Below are 17,138 nucleotides of genomic sequence, written 5' to 3'. Positions count from 1 at the left end.
ATAGTAACAGTAAACCTGTTACTGTAAACACTAGTAGTCTTACACTGATTAGACATGATGGTAAATAATACAATCTCATGATTGTTCATTAAACTGAGGTTTAAGGATGCCAAAAATGCTGTGGAAATAAGCATCTGGCTACTTAGCTTAATAAAGGCAACAGATAGAGCAAAATCAATCAGCAAAGTGTTGAATCTATGGCTAAAATCAAGTTGTGTTACCTCTGATGCTGATTACATTCAGATTTGTTAAGTATGAGTGTTGAGACTTTAAGGGAAACCCCAATCATAATAGAAATGGTACATTTAAGTTATATATTTTACTTTGAGATCATTGGAAATTCAAAGGCACTTCCAAGAAATAATCCAAAGAGACCTCCTGTGCCCTTTCCCCAGTTTCCCCCAAGGGGGACATCTTGCAAATTATCCTCCAAGGTAAAAACAAGGATGTTGACATAAATATAGTGAACATAAAACATGGCCATCGTCACCTCCCTTTCCCGGTTTACCTTCTACTTTTCTCCCTCCGCCCTCATTCCCCCACCCCTCGCAACCACTGATTGATTCTCATTTCTATGTGTTCCCATTGAAGAATATAAGAGTCTTTCGGCGACTGAAGCCAGGAAGATTCTAGCCGGGGCCAAGGATATAGGACCACCTTGTCCTCCTCCCCTTCGACCTTTCCCCAAAGCCCCTCTATAAAATGGTTTGATTCCCCCCCCACACACACACAAAAGGATGCTATATAAATGGAATCATAGAGTATATAACCCTTTAAGGTGAACTTTTCCACTCACTGTAATTCTATTAAAGTGAGATTTCTGTTTGCAATCCTTTTAATGAGCAGTGATGTTGAGCATGTGCTTCTCAGCCATTTATATGTCATTTTTGGAGAAGTTCATTCAAGTACTTTGCCTAATTTTAACACTGGGTTGAGTAGTGGGAATTCTTTATATAATCTAGATATGCAACCCGATCTTATCAAACATACAATTTATGAATATTTTCTCCAAATCTGCTGGTTGTCTTTTCCCTCTCTTGATAGTTCCCCCGATGCACGAAGCTAAAATCGAGGTGCCAGTGGGTCTGCATTTCTTTCTGGAGGCTCCAGGGAAGAGTCTGTTACCTCACTCAACTGGGTCAGAATCCGGTTCCCTGTGGTCGTAAGACCAATGTTGCTTGCTGCCAATAAGCTTAAAACGGTTTCCATCGTTTCGAGGCCACCACATTCCTTGGTTTGCAGCCCTCCTTCCTCCATCTTGAAAGTCAGCAACGAGGCCACCACATTCCTTGGTTTGCAGCCCTCCTTCCTCCATCTTGAAAGTCAGCAACGATGGACGGAGTCCTCATCTCCCATATCTCTGGCCTACTGTTTTGCCTCCCTCTTCCACTTTTAAGCACTTTAGTGATGAGACTGGGCCTTCTCAGATAATTCGGGATAATCTCTCCATCTCCATCCCATTCGCAAGAGCCATTTTGCCACGTAAGGCGACATATTTGCAAGTGTTGGGGGTTAGAACATGGACATTTGGAGACACCATTATTCTGCCCATCACAGCAGCTACGGAGTGTCTTTTTTTCATTCAGTTTAAGATCTTTCTGGTTCTTGGCGTGACAAGTGATGTCCAATTGGTTCGAGACATTTTGGGTATTATGCTATGATACTTTGGATCTTATGGAAACCTTCTGCGTTAGCTGGCTCCCTCTAACATCTAAGACTGCTCTGACAGGGGAAGGGGGAAACGTTCTGGTTACGGCCAGGGAGCGATAGCATTTCAGGTTCCCCATTCAGCCTCTGTTGCTACCCAAGGTGTAGGCTCCTTATTGCTGTGCAAGAGAGGGAGTCCTGGGTCCCCATTAGGCTTCCTCTAGTGCTTCCCTGAATCGGAGGGGTGGGAGAGCCTCATCCTTGCCCCCTGTGTGACCTCAACTAACACTGAGCAATGATGAACGTCTTGTCTCTCCACTAGGCCTCTTCCAATCTCACCCCGGTGGGGAGGGTGAGAGGCCAGGTGGGGTTGGTAGTGCAGGTCCCCCAAGGGGTCTCTAGGGACAGGGCCTGGGAAAGGCCTTTTTAAAGCCTGGAGCAGTGAAAGTCTCAGCCTCGTACTCTGCTCTCTCTGAGATACTTTGTGGCGGGGGCAGGGGGCAGGGGTGGAGGGGAACGCCCTGCTACAGTCTGGCGGGATGGATTCGGGGCCCCCCCTCTGTCTTTGCTGCTTGTGGGTGGGGTGAGACTGCAGTTTGCTTTCGTTTCCATCTTCCTGCAACTGAAAACCTCTCCAATGGAATGTTGAACTTCACTAAACACACAACATGGACTTAAAAGCATAAATCCTAAGACTAAACATACAATTTTTAAAATATAAAGCTTTTAGAAAAAGGCAAGCTTAGGTCCAGGAACTTGTCAAAATATCATGACTTCCTACTGGGAAAGCACTCTCAGCCTCCCATCCACCCTTGCTTATTTAGATTATATAGATTGGGGTTTTTTTTGTTTGTTTGTTTGTTTGTTTTTGAGAGAGAGAACAGAGGAGGAGCAGAGAGAGGTGGGGACAGAGAATCCCAAGCAGGCTCCGCATTGTCAATGCAGAGCAGGACAGAGGGCTTGAACTCACAAACCCTGAGATCATGGCCTGAGCAAAATCAAGAGCCAGATGCTGAACCAACTGAGCCCCCCAGGCGTCCCTAGATCATATAGATTATGCAGCACACATACCAACTGGCTGTCTGACCCTTCAGGACCCTGTGGTCTATTAACTGTCTCCGCAGCCCTGTTGGTGAAGCCGACCCTCCAGCCCAGCTGGTCGTCATGGTAACTGCCTGCTTCCACCGGGGTCCTGTCACTCCCGTTGCCATTAACAAGCCCAGATCTGTGACCACCTGTCCTTCAGTGAGCCCTGAATTTCCCAGTAATTCTAGTCCCTTCTCACCGGCACATTTCTGATGGCCTCGGTGAACAGTGTGGTCATCTGGGTGAGACCTGGGGTCAGGCGGGAGCTCTTGGGGCGTTGGTTACGACCTACGTCCATCTGGCTCACCATGGTGTGTGGATTGGCGAAAACTCATAAAGCCTTACCCTGGAGAGCTGTGCATATTTCCGTGTCTGTTTCACTTCCATAAAGACAAACATCAGTTTGCCTTGATGGAGAGCTCTGTTTAGCCAAAGGAATAAAATCCAGCAGTTTTTCTGAGCACATTGCAACATAGTAGACAAAGACATTCTCATTTTGAAGCGTGAGAGACTGAAACAGAGATTTTAAGTAACTCCCCCAAAACTACACAGGGAGTAAGGGACGAGGGTGATGTCTGAACCTGCCCATGAACCCGAGGGTGGGGGTGGGGGGCTCCCGCGGCAGAGTCTGGGCGCGAAATCCTCAAGCTTTGAACAGGATTCTTTCATAAAGTAAATCCGAGGCTGAAAGTGGTAAGGAACCTGGGGAAGAAGTCCTACCTGGCTCCCGAAGAGACAACTGGAGCTGACTTCTTCTCCTTCAAGTCACAATTCCGAACAGCGCGGTTTTTGGTTTTGTTTTAAAGTAAGTTTGACTCCTTGGAAACGGGCCGCGAAACACAGCAGGTGTATGTCCGGTCGGTAACCAGAGTGCACCTTCTGCCTCGAAGCAGCCGCGGGATCTTCTGCCATGCGCAGAACCCAACACTCGTCTTGAAAATGGTTGGTCACTTGGAGTTGTCCAGCCTGTCGCTGTGCTCACGGAGCCGCGGCCGATGCTACAGCCCGTGCGGGTTTGCTGCGCGTCTCCCGGGTCCCCTCGGCAGCTGGCCGCGCAGGGAGCTGGGCCCCCGGGGGGTGTCCTGCCCCAGCCCCTTCCGGCAGGCCGCCCGAGGCAGGGGTCCTCCCGAGCTCACGACAAGGACGCGTGACCCCGCCCATTCGCCCCGCTGATGTCCAACGGGAAGAGACGGGGAACAGCAGATGCGCTTCCTGGTGGAAGATGCGAGCCCCTGACACCTGTCCCTGACGCCTGCCCCTGGCGCCTGGCCCTGACCCCTGCTCCTGACGCCTGGGCCTGACAGCTGCCTCTGACGCCTGTCCCTGCCTCCTGCCCTTGACGCCTGTCCCTGATCCCTGCTCCTGCCCCCTGTCCCTGACGCCTGCCCCTGAACCCTGCCCCTGGCGCCTGCCCCTGACACCTGCGGGCCTCACGGCTACTTATGCTAATGAGGCCCACGGCTCCCGTGTAGTCGTGGCCGAGTGGTTAAGGCGATGGACTAGAAATCCATTGGGGTCTCCCCGCGCAGGTTCGAATCCTGCCGACTACGGCGCCCCGCCCCCCACCTGGGGGCTATCCTCTTGTCGCCGCCTGAGCCGGGAAGACAGCGACCCGGTCCTTTCTGGGGCGGCGGGAAGACTCCGCGCTTGCCCGGGCAGGAGGCGCGCGCGCCGTGTTTCTATGCACTTTTGCACAAGTCACTCGGCCGCAGTCCTGCAGGTGTGTCCCTGTCCCCGAGGAGGAGCCAGGCTTCGCGATGCTCCCGTGTCCGCCGCGGTCCCAGCCCCGCTCGGACGGCAGCGTGTCCGCCCGGGAGGTGGCCGCGGGGTCCGCATCTCCGAGGAATCGCACCTTCGTCTGGACGCTTGTTCCGCCACGCACGGCCTGGCCACTGGAAAGGTCATCCCAGGAAACTTTGGATCAAATACAGGTGAAAGCCACAACCCGGCGATGGTCGCCAAGTCGTGAATCCAAACCACTGCACAAGTAAGGAAATTAAGTAAAGCCATTTTCCTCGTCCAGCAGGGTCGAGGGGGTCTCGCTGAGCTGGCTCCTCCTGGGGTCCCGGACAGGGGTGGGGGGGGGGGAAGAGAGGGGCCAAAGACAAGGAGTTTGACCCTCCCTGGGCTCAAGCCAGACCCGGTTCAGAGGCAGAATCGCACTGTACGAATTACAGGCAGGGGGTCGTGTATTAAAGGAACACTCTCGACTCCCTCCCTGGACAATCCTTGGAGACTCCGGCCTGTCACTGTCCTGGCTGCTTTGTCACACCCGTGTCATCACACCCGTGTGCACCTAGTGCGAGGATGATTCTCATAACTCCTCGTAAACACGGTGCCCACCCTACGGATGGATGACCGGATCCCTGCCTCCTTCATGCGTGTCTCCAGAGGCAGGAGGAATAATTAAAAGCAGTGAGTCACCAAGTCAACTGGGTCGGTGGTGCTGAGCTGTGACAGGTCCTCTCGGCTGAGCAGTGCCAGCGGGATGAACGTGACTCAGCCAGGCCTACAAGACAGGTTTCGAAGGGTGAACTTGATCTTTCTTTGCAAAACGCATCTTCTCTCCTCCTTTCACATCCAGCTTACTGGTGCCTGAGACTCAGAACCTAACAGAATTCTAAAATGTCAGAGCTAATGGAATGTTCAGGTCCTCTTGTGGAAACAATTCCTAATTTTAGAGGTGAGGGAAGTGACCCGTGTGACATCAAAGTACAGAATTTAAAAACAAAAATGTGTTCAGGAAAGGGCGTCTGGCTGGCTGAGTTGGTAGAGCGGGCAACTCTTGATCTCAAGGCTGCTGGTTCAAGCCCCACGTGGGGTGTAGAGATTGCTTTAAAAAATAAATGTCAAAAAAAGACAGGTTTTTTTTTAATGTGTTCAAAAACATACCTTAGAGGAGAGTTTTGATCTGTCAGCGGGAGTTCCTCTCATTCCCAATGCTTCTTCTGGAGGAGCCCGTGGAGGGCAGAGCCCATGTTCTGAGGGCTGTAGCAAGGATCCCCAGCCAGGACGGCCCATGATGCAGAATTTTGCTTCTCAGAGTGTGGGTGTGTGATCTGGTTTCCAAACATTGCCGCTGGGATTCTAGAAAGAGTTCTCCCTTTACTTTTAAATTGCCAAGATGTCTTGTAGAGGAGGAAGATAAAAGCGACAACACCTCACTGGTGGACCGGAGCCAGAGTTCCGGTGATTTCAACAGAGAATGTAAGTCAGGAAGTGGAGACGACCCGATAGAGCCACCCTTCACTTTCCTCCATCGTTTTGATATTCAGAGAGTAGTAGCATTTCCAGTGGAAATACGGCCACAGCGATAATGTAAAGATTTCTATCAGTCATATTAAAAAGTAAAACGACAAGTATAATTCATTTTAACAATGTTTTATTTAACCCAATACAGCCAACCTATCATTTCAAGCTGTAAGCAATTTGGAGAGTCGACGAGATATTTTGTTGTTTTTTTTTTTTTTTTTTCCGGGCACAATCTTCCAAGTCTGGCGTGTAGTTTGCACTTGGAGTGCGTTTCCTTGGGTCCAAGGGCTCACTGGTTCCCCGAGGCAAGCGGCTAAGACACCACAGATCTGCCGCGTGTAGAAAGCACCACACTGAGCGTGCAGGACATCGAAGCCAAGGATGGTCTACGCGGGAAACAACCGGGTACGTCTAAGTTGGGAGTCTCCCAGGCGCGCACGTCACGGCGCTTCGGGGACTACTGTCGCTGTGACTCCCAGCATTTCCAGGCGCTCTTCCCCGACTCCCTGGGTGTCTGCGGCGGCCGGTGAGCGAGGCTCGCAGCCCCTGTCCCCGAGCGGCGGGGAGCGCCTGTCCGGGCAGCGGAAGCAGCTGTTTGGGCACCGAGGACACTGTCCGTCCCTTGCAGGGACGATTTCTAAGAAGGCAGAGGCCGGGAAGCCGTGCGCCTTCATCACTCATCAGCTCCCCCCTCTCCTCTCCTTGTGCCGCCGTGGAGGGTGGGGGGGCGCGTCTCTCTGAGTTGCTGCCCTTACAGCAAAGGTAGAATTCCTCGTGGGGGCAAGTTGATGGTTAGCTTCCGCCCTCGCTTCCTGCCATCCGTGCATCTTGGAGGCTGCCTTCCCACGGCTCCCACTTGGATACTGAGAGAGTTCATACTGAGAGAGTAGTTCATCCCCCACCCCCGGCTTCTATGCCTCTCCTGGTGTCTTTACCAAAACACGGTTTGGGAAGACGCACATCACCGCCAGCGCCCCCAAGTCACGTTTTGCACATATCTCTCCTTTCAGCCTGGTGTTATACTTCTCCTTCATCGTGTCTGCAGAACGTGTGTCTCAATGGACTGTCCCGTTTCAATCCTCAAAGTCCAGCTGATAAACTATTTCAGCCACTGTTCGTAGCAAATCACCCCACTTACGAATCTAACTGGTGTCGTGTCCTTTCTAAATAGTGAATTCCTAAGTGGAGTGTCCTTTGCTCTCTCCTGTTTTCCTGGCTTCATCTAAGAGTCTGCAGAAAGTAGATGCATGAATCCAGCATTTCCCCTCACATGTCTTAAGAAACCTCTGTGTCCTCCGTTACATGTGCTAGTCCTTCAGAAGGAACACAGCACTGCCAGTAAAATGCTACTTACGAGGTGTCTGTGACTCCCGGAAAGAAAGGCAGAAAAGGACAAACCAGGGGCTTCTTCTCAGTGGAGACCATGGAGTTGGGTTTGGAAGGGAGGAGTGGAGGATCCTGTGACCTCTGGTTACAAGGGCACAGAGTTCTGTTCCACTCTGTTGGGCCTGTGTGTGTCTGATTTTAGTGTCTCAGGGGTGTGCATTGAGGAACTCACACCTGGCAAAGGTGAGAGAAGTCGTACAGCTGGTTTGACTAGGGCCTGAGCCTCGGGCATGGGTGTGCCTTGGCCTCCTAGTTTATAAAGTTGAGGTTAATGACTCACATAGACGCGTTTCAGAGACGATATTTCTCTGGCAACTTTATGTTTAATTATAGTGTAGTAGTGATGAAACTTATTCGTTAAAGTAAAAGGAGACACAAAGGAGAGGCTAAAATGCAGACGGTTTCTCAGTCTGCTGTCTGTGGCCTCTAACAGTGTTTGTGAACCCCCCGGAGTGGTCTCTACAATCGTTGGTTTTGCCCCCGGGGGTGGGCGTCTCTCTGTGAGAGGGTGAGTAAATGTTATTTTCTGGGCTGTGGGATTTTGAGCCAAAAAATAAGTTACTAATTTCTTCCTTAATAGCTTCATGACCACTGAATGGGAAGAAGAGCTTGCTAACTCGATTTTGTTTTGGGAAGCACACAAAATGACTAAGAGAAGATATGTGGGTCACAAATAGATTCCTTCTAACTTGTACTAGGTTTGTCTGACGTGAGTCCAACATGAGTCTTCTCAAAGACAAAGTCCCACTCACTACCACAGGAGGGAAGAAGCTTTCCTGGAAACCACTAGGCTCACTGCCATGCCCACGTGTGTTGAGGACGTACTCAGACCAAGACAGGCGGGTGTCCATCTAAAGCAAATGACTTTCAAGGACTTGGCTGATCCGTATTGCCAACGGCATCGACAAACTTATTCTCTTCTCCTCCCTCTTACATTACACGAGCGTGATTGTATTTATGCCTTCCACGTCATCGCTGCCATTACACCCTCAGGAGGTTTTTGTTGTTGTTGAGATTTTATTTTCAAGTAATCTTTGCACACAGTGTGGAGCTTGAACTCACAACCCTGACATCAAGAGGCCCAAGCTCCACCCACTGAGCCAGCCAGGCGCCCCTACACTCACGGTCTCTAATGGCTATTCAAACCCTTCCCGTGTGGGCTCTGTTGTATGTGCATAGAGTAGCCTTCCTAGTTGGACACAAGTCACAAGAGCAGGGACACGTCCTCCGCCTTCACTTTGTGTTAACTACACCCCAGTCAATAAGATCAAATTCATTCAGAAATGGAGTTTTATCAAAGATACACTGTGTTTCACAGTTTGCTTTTCTGTTTTTGATGTTTTTTGTTTGTTTGTTTTGTCTGCGTAAGCTATACTAAGCACTTAATATTATATCTGGGAGGCTTCAGACAGCTTCGTCATGTTTCATAAGGAAGGGAAAAAGGGCAAAGTAAATGCCACTACATAAAATGCCTGAAAAAAGAAAAACTATTCAGGAACAAGTTCAACAAAAGAAGTGCAAAACTTACACTCTGAAGACTACAACACATAACTGAAATAAATGAAGATAGATATGCTTATGGATTGCGTCTTAACAATGTTATGATAGCAAGTGTCCCCCAAATTGATCCTCCCTCCCAGAATGCTAGCTGACTTCTTTGTAGAAATTGATGAGCTGATTCTAAAATTCACATGGGGTTTCAAGGGACCTAGAATATCCAGAACAATCTTGAAAAAGAAGAAAAAGTAGGAGGACTCACTTCCCAACTTTAAGACTAACTGCAAGGCAATGATGATCAGGACAGTGAAATCAATGGGATAGAATTGAGAGTCCAGAAATAAAGCCATATGTCTACAGTCATCTGGTCTTTTATTAAAAAATGCCAAGGCCATTGGTGGGGGTGGGGGTGGGGGTGGGAACGGTCTTTTCAACAAACGGTGGCTCTGAGACCTAGATGACCACCTGCCAAAGAATGAAATTGTGTCCTTACCTCACACAATTTACACACATTAACTCAAAACGGGTTAAAGACATAATACAAGCTCTAATATTATCAACCTTTGAAAAGGAAACACTGGGGAAATCTTTAAGGCCTCAGATTTGGCAATGGATTGTTAGGTATGACACCACGGCTCAAGCAACAAGAAATAGATAAAGTAGACTTCGTTAACATCAAAAGCAATCGTGCTTCAAAGGACGCTATAAAAAATGCAACCAAAAAGCTAGAGGAAAAGATTTGCAAATCATATACCGGATAAGGGACTTGCATCTAGAATGTATACAGACCTTTACAACTCCAGGGAAAGACAAATCGTTCGTGAAAAAATGAGCAAAGTACACAAATAGACTTTTCCCTAAGAAAGATATACAGATGGCCATTAAGCACACGGGAAAATGTTGGCTGTCGTTAGTCGTTTGGGAAATGCAAATCAAAACCCCAGTGACATACTATTTCACACCTATCAGGATAGCTTTAAGGCCATGTAATGACAAGTGTGGGGAGGATATGGAGAAATCTGGACCATCACACACAGGGGAGAATGAAAATGGTACATTCATGTGGGAAGACAGTCTGGCCGCTCTTCAAAAGATTAAGCATCGACCTGCCATGTGACCCAGCAATTCTAGGTGTATAAACAAGATACAGGAAAACATGTACATAAATAATAACGATGGCAAAACTCACGTTATTTTGAAGCACACGTAGTGAAAACTAAGAGCTCTCTGCAACCCACGAGTTCAGCTCTTCAATTTCTACGCACAGCAGCAAGCAGAAGCCAGGTCTGGTGGAACCTTCCAGAGGGAAAATATATGCACGTGCAACACCTTTTCACCTTTTCTGGTTTTTAATGTTTTTTTTTTTTAATTTATTTTTGGGACAGAGAGAGACAGAGCATGAACGGGGGAGGGGCAGAGAGAGAGGGAGACACAGAATCGGAAACAGGCTCCAGGCTCCGAGCCATCAGCCCAGAGCCCGACGCGGGGCTCGAACTCACGGACCGCAAGATCGTGACCTGGCTGAAGTCGGACGCTTAACCGACTGCGCCCCCCTTTTCTGGTTTTTAAACATCGTAGCTATCACATACAATTCTGCAGTGAATGTTGAAGGCCGTTGCAGTTGTGGGACGTAGCCCGTCCAGCTTCCCCAAAGGCTGACTCGTTCCGACAACTCATCAGAACAAGGAGTCCCTTCAGTCCTGAGGAGAAAGTCTTACTTGCCAATATGGTGCCACAGTATGGTAGTCATCCAGATGACATTAAGGAATAGGAAGGATTTGACTACAAGTGCACTTTCTGGCATGCAACATGACCTTCACCAACAGAACCAAGCTTCAGCACGGCTATTTACTTTGACAAGGGACAGCTCTGTCGTGTAGTCGTGGCCGAGTGGTTAAGGCGGTGGACTAGAAATCCATTGGGGTTTCCCCGCGCAGGTTCGAATCCTGCCGACTACGGAGCGACTCCCTCCGGAATATTTTTGGCATCTTGTAGGTTACTTTGAAACCCTACACAGCTGCAAGTTCAAGGGAAACAGGAACCGAAGCCAAACTGTAAACAATGCAACCCCGTTCACTAAACCCCCCCTGTTTTGTTCTTGGGATTAACGGGCCTGTGATGGAGCCTCTCAATCTGGCCAGAAGAAAAGAAATCCTAATTACTGTATTATCCAGTAGGTTTGACCTGAGTCCTAATGCTTTCTTTTCTCCCAGAAGAGTCCAAATTTCAGGGATACCTTGGTGGTTCCTGCTTGAAGGTCACTCTTTCAGAAAGATGAAAAGCTAGTGGGAGTGCTTGCTTCTCCATGGAATCGTTACCGTTCGGCAATTTTTGCAGACCAGCTGTATCGCTAATATCCCCCAATACACTCATGTTTTCATGCGTCTGTGTAGGCTGATCTGGAGCTTCAGGCTGGCTTGCCACAACCCCAGCCTGGGTAAGGGGTAAGGAAAGAAGCGCCAGAAGTAAATGCTATCCCAAGACGGTAAAATCATTTGCTTCCATGTCACTGGAAAATAAAGTCTAGAACAAAGCTGTTATCAACGGACAGAAAGTATGTTTTCTTTGCATATTAAGAATTCCAATATTGGGGCGCCTGGGTGGCTCAGTTGGTTGAATGACCGACTTCTCAGCTCAGGGCGTGATCTCGCGGTCCATGGGTTCGAGCCCCACGTCGGGCTCTGTGCTGACAGCTCAGAGCCTGGAGCCTGCTTTGGATTCTGTGTCTCCCTCTCTTTCTGCCCCTCCCCCATTCATGCTCTGTCTCTGTCTCAAAAAAACATAAAAAATTTTTAATAAAAAAAAGAATTTCAATATTTAAAATATTTTAAAAATAATAATCACGATATGAATCTCCAATGATATTGGGATACACGCAGTGAAAAAAAGTGTTTTCCATCTAATTGCCTGAGCTCTTCGATTTGCCTCCCCAGTGGAATGAGTTTTTGTATGACTTTCCAGAGTTACATGTGTGTATAATGTTCAGTCCACTCTATACTCTTAAGTGAAGGGTAGCAAATTTGTACAGAGTGTTCATCTTGGTTATTTCTTTCCCTTAACAATACATACTGACCCATGGAAATATGCCCAACTGATTTCTGAACAGTAGCGTAGGGGAAAAAATTCAACGGAAGAGGCAACCTTCAATACTTGGTCCTCGAGTAGCTGGCATCCGTAGGCCAAAAACCCCAACAAAAACAAAAACCAAAACCCACATCGACCTAAATCTCATTCTGTACACAAAAATTAACTTAAAATGAATCACAGACTGAAATGTAAAATTCTAAAACTTTTAGAAAACAACATAGCAGATTTTTCAGGATCTAGGGTCAGGCAGACTCCTTCGACTTGGTACCAAAAGCTCAATCCTCAAAAGGAAAAGAGATAAATCAGACCTCTTCAAAATTAACAACTTTTACTCTACAGAAAGACGCTATGAAGCAGTTGAAAAAACAAGCTACAAATTGGGAGAAATATTTATAACCCACATATCTGGTAAAGGACAGTATCTAGAACATCTACACAGAATTCTCGAAACTGGACAGACCAGGAAAGAAAACCAACACTTTAGTTAGAAAGTCGATAAAAGACATGAGAGACATTACACCTATGATAATATACGGATGGCAAATTAAGTACAGGAACAAAATGTTCAACTTCCTTAGCTGTCAGGGAAATACAAATTAAAACCACAATAAGGTATCACCCTCCACCTGTCAGAATGGCTAAACCAAAAATAATGACAACACTCGATTCTGGCGAGGATGTGGGGAAACTAAATCACTCCTACACTGATGGTGGGAACGTAAAATGGTAAAGTGACTCAGGAAAATGGTTTGGTAGTTTCTTAGAAAAGTAAACATGAAATTTTCAGATAATCCAGTAATCGCACTCTCGGGTATTTATTCCAGAGAAATAGGAACTTATGTTCCTACAAAGATCTGTATGCAGTTTTTTTTTGTTTTTTTTGTTTGTTTGTTTGTTTTTTGTTTGTTTTTTTTTTACAGCATCTTTACCCAGACTAGCCCCAAACTGGAAACACAGGTAGGTGAATGTCTGAACAGCTAATGATGTATCCACACTGTGAAATATGCTTCCGGTACAAAGGAAGAGACTACAGACACATGTGGCCACTTGGATGAATTTCCAGGGACTTGTGTGGAAAAGAAGCCAATCTCAAAAAGTTATATTTTGTGTGATTCCACTTCTACAACATTCCGGGAAAGACTCACTTAGATGAAGAATCAGCTTCTGGTTTTCTGGCCTTAGGGAGGGAAGTGCTGGGAGAAGATGGGGGGGCGGAGTCTCACTGCCAGGAAGCCACATGGGCTTGGGGTGCTGGCTACGTGAATCTGCCCGGGATAAACTGCATAGAGGTGAACGTACTCACACCAAAGTGAGTACAACTGGGGAGATGAGAATAAGACTTGGAGGGCTGTATCAATGTCGATATCCTGCTGGTGATGTGATGAGCCCGGATGTCACCATGGGGGGAAACTCGGGTACCGTGTTCTCTCTCTAGCATTACTTACAACTCAGTGAGTCTGCAGTTACATGGAGTAAATACATAGATTTACAGACATTATGCATGTGTAATTCACATCAGTACAAACGAACTTGCCTCACTCACACGATCACCTGCAGAATATTCCATTATATATGCGTTCCACAGCTTAAAGAATCAAAAACTATTACATTTAGAGTTTTGAAATCTTTTTTTTTGGTATCATTACAAAAGAGCTTTTTTTTTTTTTTTTTAAATTTTTTTTCAACGTTTTTTATTTATTTTTGGGACAGAGAGAGACAGAGCATGAATGGGGGAGGGGCAGAGAGAGAGGGAGACACAGAATCGGAAACAGGCTCCAGGCTCCGAGCCATCAGCCCAGAGCCTGACGCGGGGCTCGAACTCACAGACCGCGAGATCGTGACCTGGCTGAAGTCGGACGCTTAACCGACTGCGCCACCCAGGCGCCCCTAAAAGAGCTTTTTATTAGAGGTGTAGTTGCCAGGTAGGTCTAGAATGTAAAGAATCCAGAAGCTTCTGGCTCTGCTGTTTTATTAGCGTAGGCTACATGTTTAACCTTCTTCGGTCTGTATTTCCCTCAAAATGTTTTTTTGTGTGTGTGTGTGTGGATAATGTAATTTTTGTAATTTTATTTTTTTATTTCTTTTTTAAATTTACATCCAAATTAGTTAGCATATAGTGCAACAACGATTTCCGGAGTAGATTCCTTAGTGCCCCTTATCTTTGTATTGCACATGATTTCACAGCGAATGTCTTCGCGTTGTCCATCATTCCTCACAGAGCTTGATCCAGAGTCCGTCTGAACCTTCCCTCAGGGTTTGTCCTGGTTTGGAGGGTAGCTCCCTGGTTGCCCTCAGAGGCTGACAAAGCAGGAAGCTGGAGATTAAATCAAACCGAGTCTCGTCAACCCAGGGACAAAGCACAACGTGCCCATTTGTCATGAGAGCAAAGGGTCATCTATTGGACCCATTATGGCAAAGAGTCAGAAACTTTGGCTTCGAACGTACATTTCACCATGTTCTTTCACCTCACCGGGAGAGAGTCAAATTGAAGACAATTGCTTCATCCCGGTGAGTGATCTTGCTGGATCTAAGTCTAGTTCTCATTTAGCTGCAGGAATTTCCATCTCCCGTGTTACATACGAAACAAGCAATCCGCTAGAGCCTGATTCTCCCTGCAGCTAAATTTTCCACCTGAAAAGTTAAAGAAAGACCAAGACAGAGGATCCTCGAGTCTAAGACACTGCCAGAAGTGATGGGTGGGTGGGGACATCTAAAAACGAAGCTGCTGGAGTGGGGGCCGCGGAGCAGACCAGAGAACGACAACTGGAGCGTCTTGACTCGCACTGTCAATCCTGAGGGCGAAAAACTGGGCTCCCTCTAGACATAAAAATGTAAGTTTCAGCCCTTCTAGTGCAGTCCAGAAATAGTGTCACAGGCTTCGAAATTAGCACTTTGAACCAAAGCCAAAAAACGGGCGGCCAGTCCAGCTAAGAACAGGCACCCGGAGTCTGGCTTCGCTTGACAGAATTGAGGAGCGCGGGCCAAATCCCCGGTGGCGGGGCCGTCTCCGCGTTTCCACGATCTTTTTTGGAAGTCTTGGTTCGACCCTTGCAATTTCCCGGGAGAGCATTCGGGAGTCCAAGTGACCGACGCACAGGTGCAGAGGCCGCGTGACCCTCTTCCGGCAGGAGGGGGCCGTGTCCCGTTCCCGCTGGCGGGGGTCTAGAAGTGACGGAACGTTCTGTCCCGGGCGGTCCACACAGGGTCTGCGCTTCTGTGGCAGACAAGAGGGAACGGGGCAGAAAGTACGAGAATGTGCCCGAGAAGGTGCGCACCCTGCAGAATTCGGAAGGGAAGCGAAGGGGGTGAAGGAGGAAACCAGTCGGCGCCTTCAGAGGTTTGCAGGTGCCACAAACCACGCCTGTATGGGGGAAGCGCGGCCCGGGTTTGGGTAAAATCGCCTCGGAGAGGGCCCGTCTCTGCCCCGGGAGCTGGCGTGTCGGGTTTCTTCAAACGCCCGCAGGCTTGGCAGCCTGTAGAGTCGCTAGGGCCTTCTGGGCTAAGTCATCCGTCTGTCGGTGCCCGAGGGCCAAGACCCCGAGGGTAGAAACGGACCTGTCGCGCAGCCCCACGTCTGACCGCGGAGCCCGGCGCTCGGCGCGCGGGGGTGGGGGTGGGGGCGCTTCCAGAGCTGGGTGCAGGTGGCTCTGAACCCCGCGATGGGGGCTTGGAAATGGGGGGGGGGTGACTTTGGGGTCTCCAATAACGGAGAGCGGCCGAGCGAATGAGACCTGCGCGGAAGCGCGGGCAGGGGTCACGAAAGGTAAAACAGAGCCCGGGACCACGTTAGCGAATAAATCCGAGTGCGCGGCCAGAAGGAAGAGGAGAAAGGTGATGGGCTGGAGGACCAGGGGCGAATCCCAAGGAAGGGGCTTTGCCCGAGCCCTGGTGTGGAGAGCTGACATCCTCGCCATCATCACTCCCAGCGCAGGCGGGTGACGGGCGACCTCGCAGGGAGAGGACTGGAGGTCCCCGAGGGTCTGCGCGGCCAGGACACGTCGGGAGTGGCGTGGATTGTTGGGCTGGGAAGGGAGTGAAACGGAGAGCAGAGTCGGAGGGAGGGAGGGAGGGGGGGAGGGAGGGAGGGAGAGTGGGGGGACGGAGCGTAGCAGCACGCGGTCAAGCAGGTAGGAATCGGGCTAGGAAAGCCAGCGGTGGCCTCGCCAGACGAGCAGAGTGGCGCAGCGGGAGCGTGCTGGGCCCATAACCCAGAGGTCGATGGATCGAAACCATCCTCTGCTAAACTCGCTTATTGCTGCCCGCGAGCGCGGGGTCTGCTTCCCAAGCACCCCCAGGGCGGAGGCCCCTCCCGGGGAAGGATCTCACGGCTGCCCTGCTCTCTCTCTCTTCCTCGCACCTCTTTCTCAAAGCTCACGGAATAACGGCAAACCCTCCCAGCCTTTCCTTTTTCTGGCACCTCGACTCCCGGTCTGCCGGCTGGACTCGGGCTCAAACCTAAAGAGTCACAGGGGCCTTTCGTGAGCCCGGCCGCGCCCCTACTTCCCGCGCCGCCAGGCGCTGGCGGCCTTGGCTTGGGACGCCGCGGAGGGGACCCTCGGGGGAAAGGGGGCTGACCCTGGGAGGAGCGGGGCTGACCCTCGGCGGAGCGGAGGTGACCCTCGGAGAGAGTGGGGGTTCAGGGCGGAGGGAGGGGAGGTGACGCTCCGGGGGGCGCCCGTAGGAGAAGCCCCCGCGATAGCGGGAGTCCGTACGCGTGGGGGAGCGGGCGGCGGGACGCGGTGCCGCGGCTCCCGGGGGAGGAGGTGCTGCGGGGGCGGGTGGGCAGGGGGAGGGTGGGACGGGAAAGGGCAGCGGGAGACCGCGGGCAGGGGGAGGGTGGGGCGGGCGCCGGCGGACACCGGGGCCCGCAGAAGAGGACGCGGGGCCGCGCGGCGGGAGCGGACGGAAAAGGACCGGGGCGCGGGCGGGCGGGGGGTTCGCGGGCGGGAACCGCTCGCAGAAGTGACCCCAGCGTCCGCCTCCCTTCCGGGCCGGGACGCGCGGGACCCGAGACGTGCGCGCCCCAGACGGCCGCGCCCCCGCCCTGCGGCCCCTGACTCCGGGACCCCCTCCCCGCGCGCCTCCCCGCACGTACCGGCCCGATCCGGTCTCGGTGAGAAGCCCGGCTCCCCGGGGCCCGGGTGAAGTCTCCCGACTCGGGAAGGACGCGCTGTTCCGTCACC

The 17,138-nt window shown here is 50.3% G+C and overlaps 3 non-coding genes across 3 annotated transcripts; all 3 read left to right on the top strand.

Moving 5' to 3' along the window:
* Positions 1 to 4,201: 4,201 nt before the first annotated feature.
* On the top strand, positions 4,202 to 4,283 carry TRNAS-AGA (transfer RNA serine (anticodon AGA)). Its single transcript has one exon. It is a non-coding gene; the product is annotated as a tRNA-Ser (tRNA).
* A 6,461-nt stretch (positions 4,284 to 10,744) lies between these two features.
* TRNAS-AGA (transfer RNA serine (anticodon AGA)) lies at positions 10,745 to 10,826 on the top strand. Its single transcript has one exon. It is a non-coding gene; the product is annotated as a tRNA-Ser (tRNA).
* A 5,299-nt stretch (positions 10,827 to 16,125) lies between these two features.
* Positions 16,126 to 16,197, top strand: TRNAM-CAU (transfer RNA methionine (anticodon CAU)). The gene has a single exon. It is a non-coding gene; the product is annotated as a tRNA-Met (tRNA).
* The last annotated feature ends 941 nt before the right edge of the window (positions 16,198 to 17,138 follow it).

This window comes from Neofelis nebulosa, chromosome 6 (assembly GCF_028018385.1).
Source record: "Neofelis nebulosa isolate mNeoNeb1 chromosome 6, mNeoNeb1.pri, whole genome shotgun sequence".
Lineage (NCBI taxonomy): Eukaryota > Metazoa > Chordata > Mammalia > Carnivora > Felidae > Neofelis > Neofelis nebulosa.
This window is presented reverse-complemented; position numbering and strand designations above follow the sequence as displayed.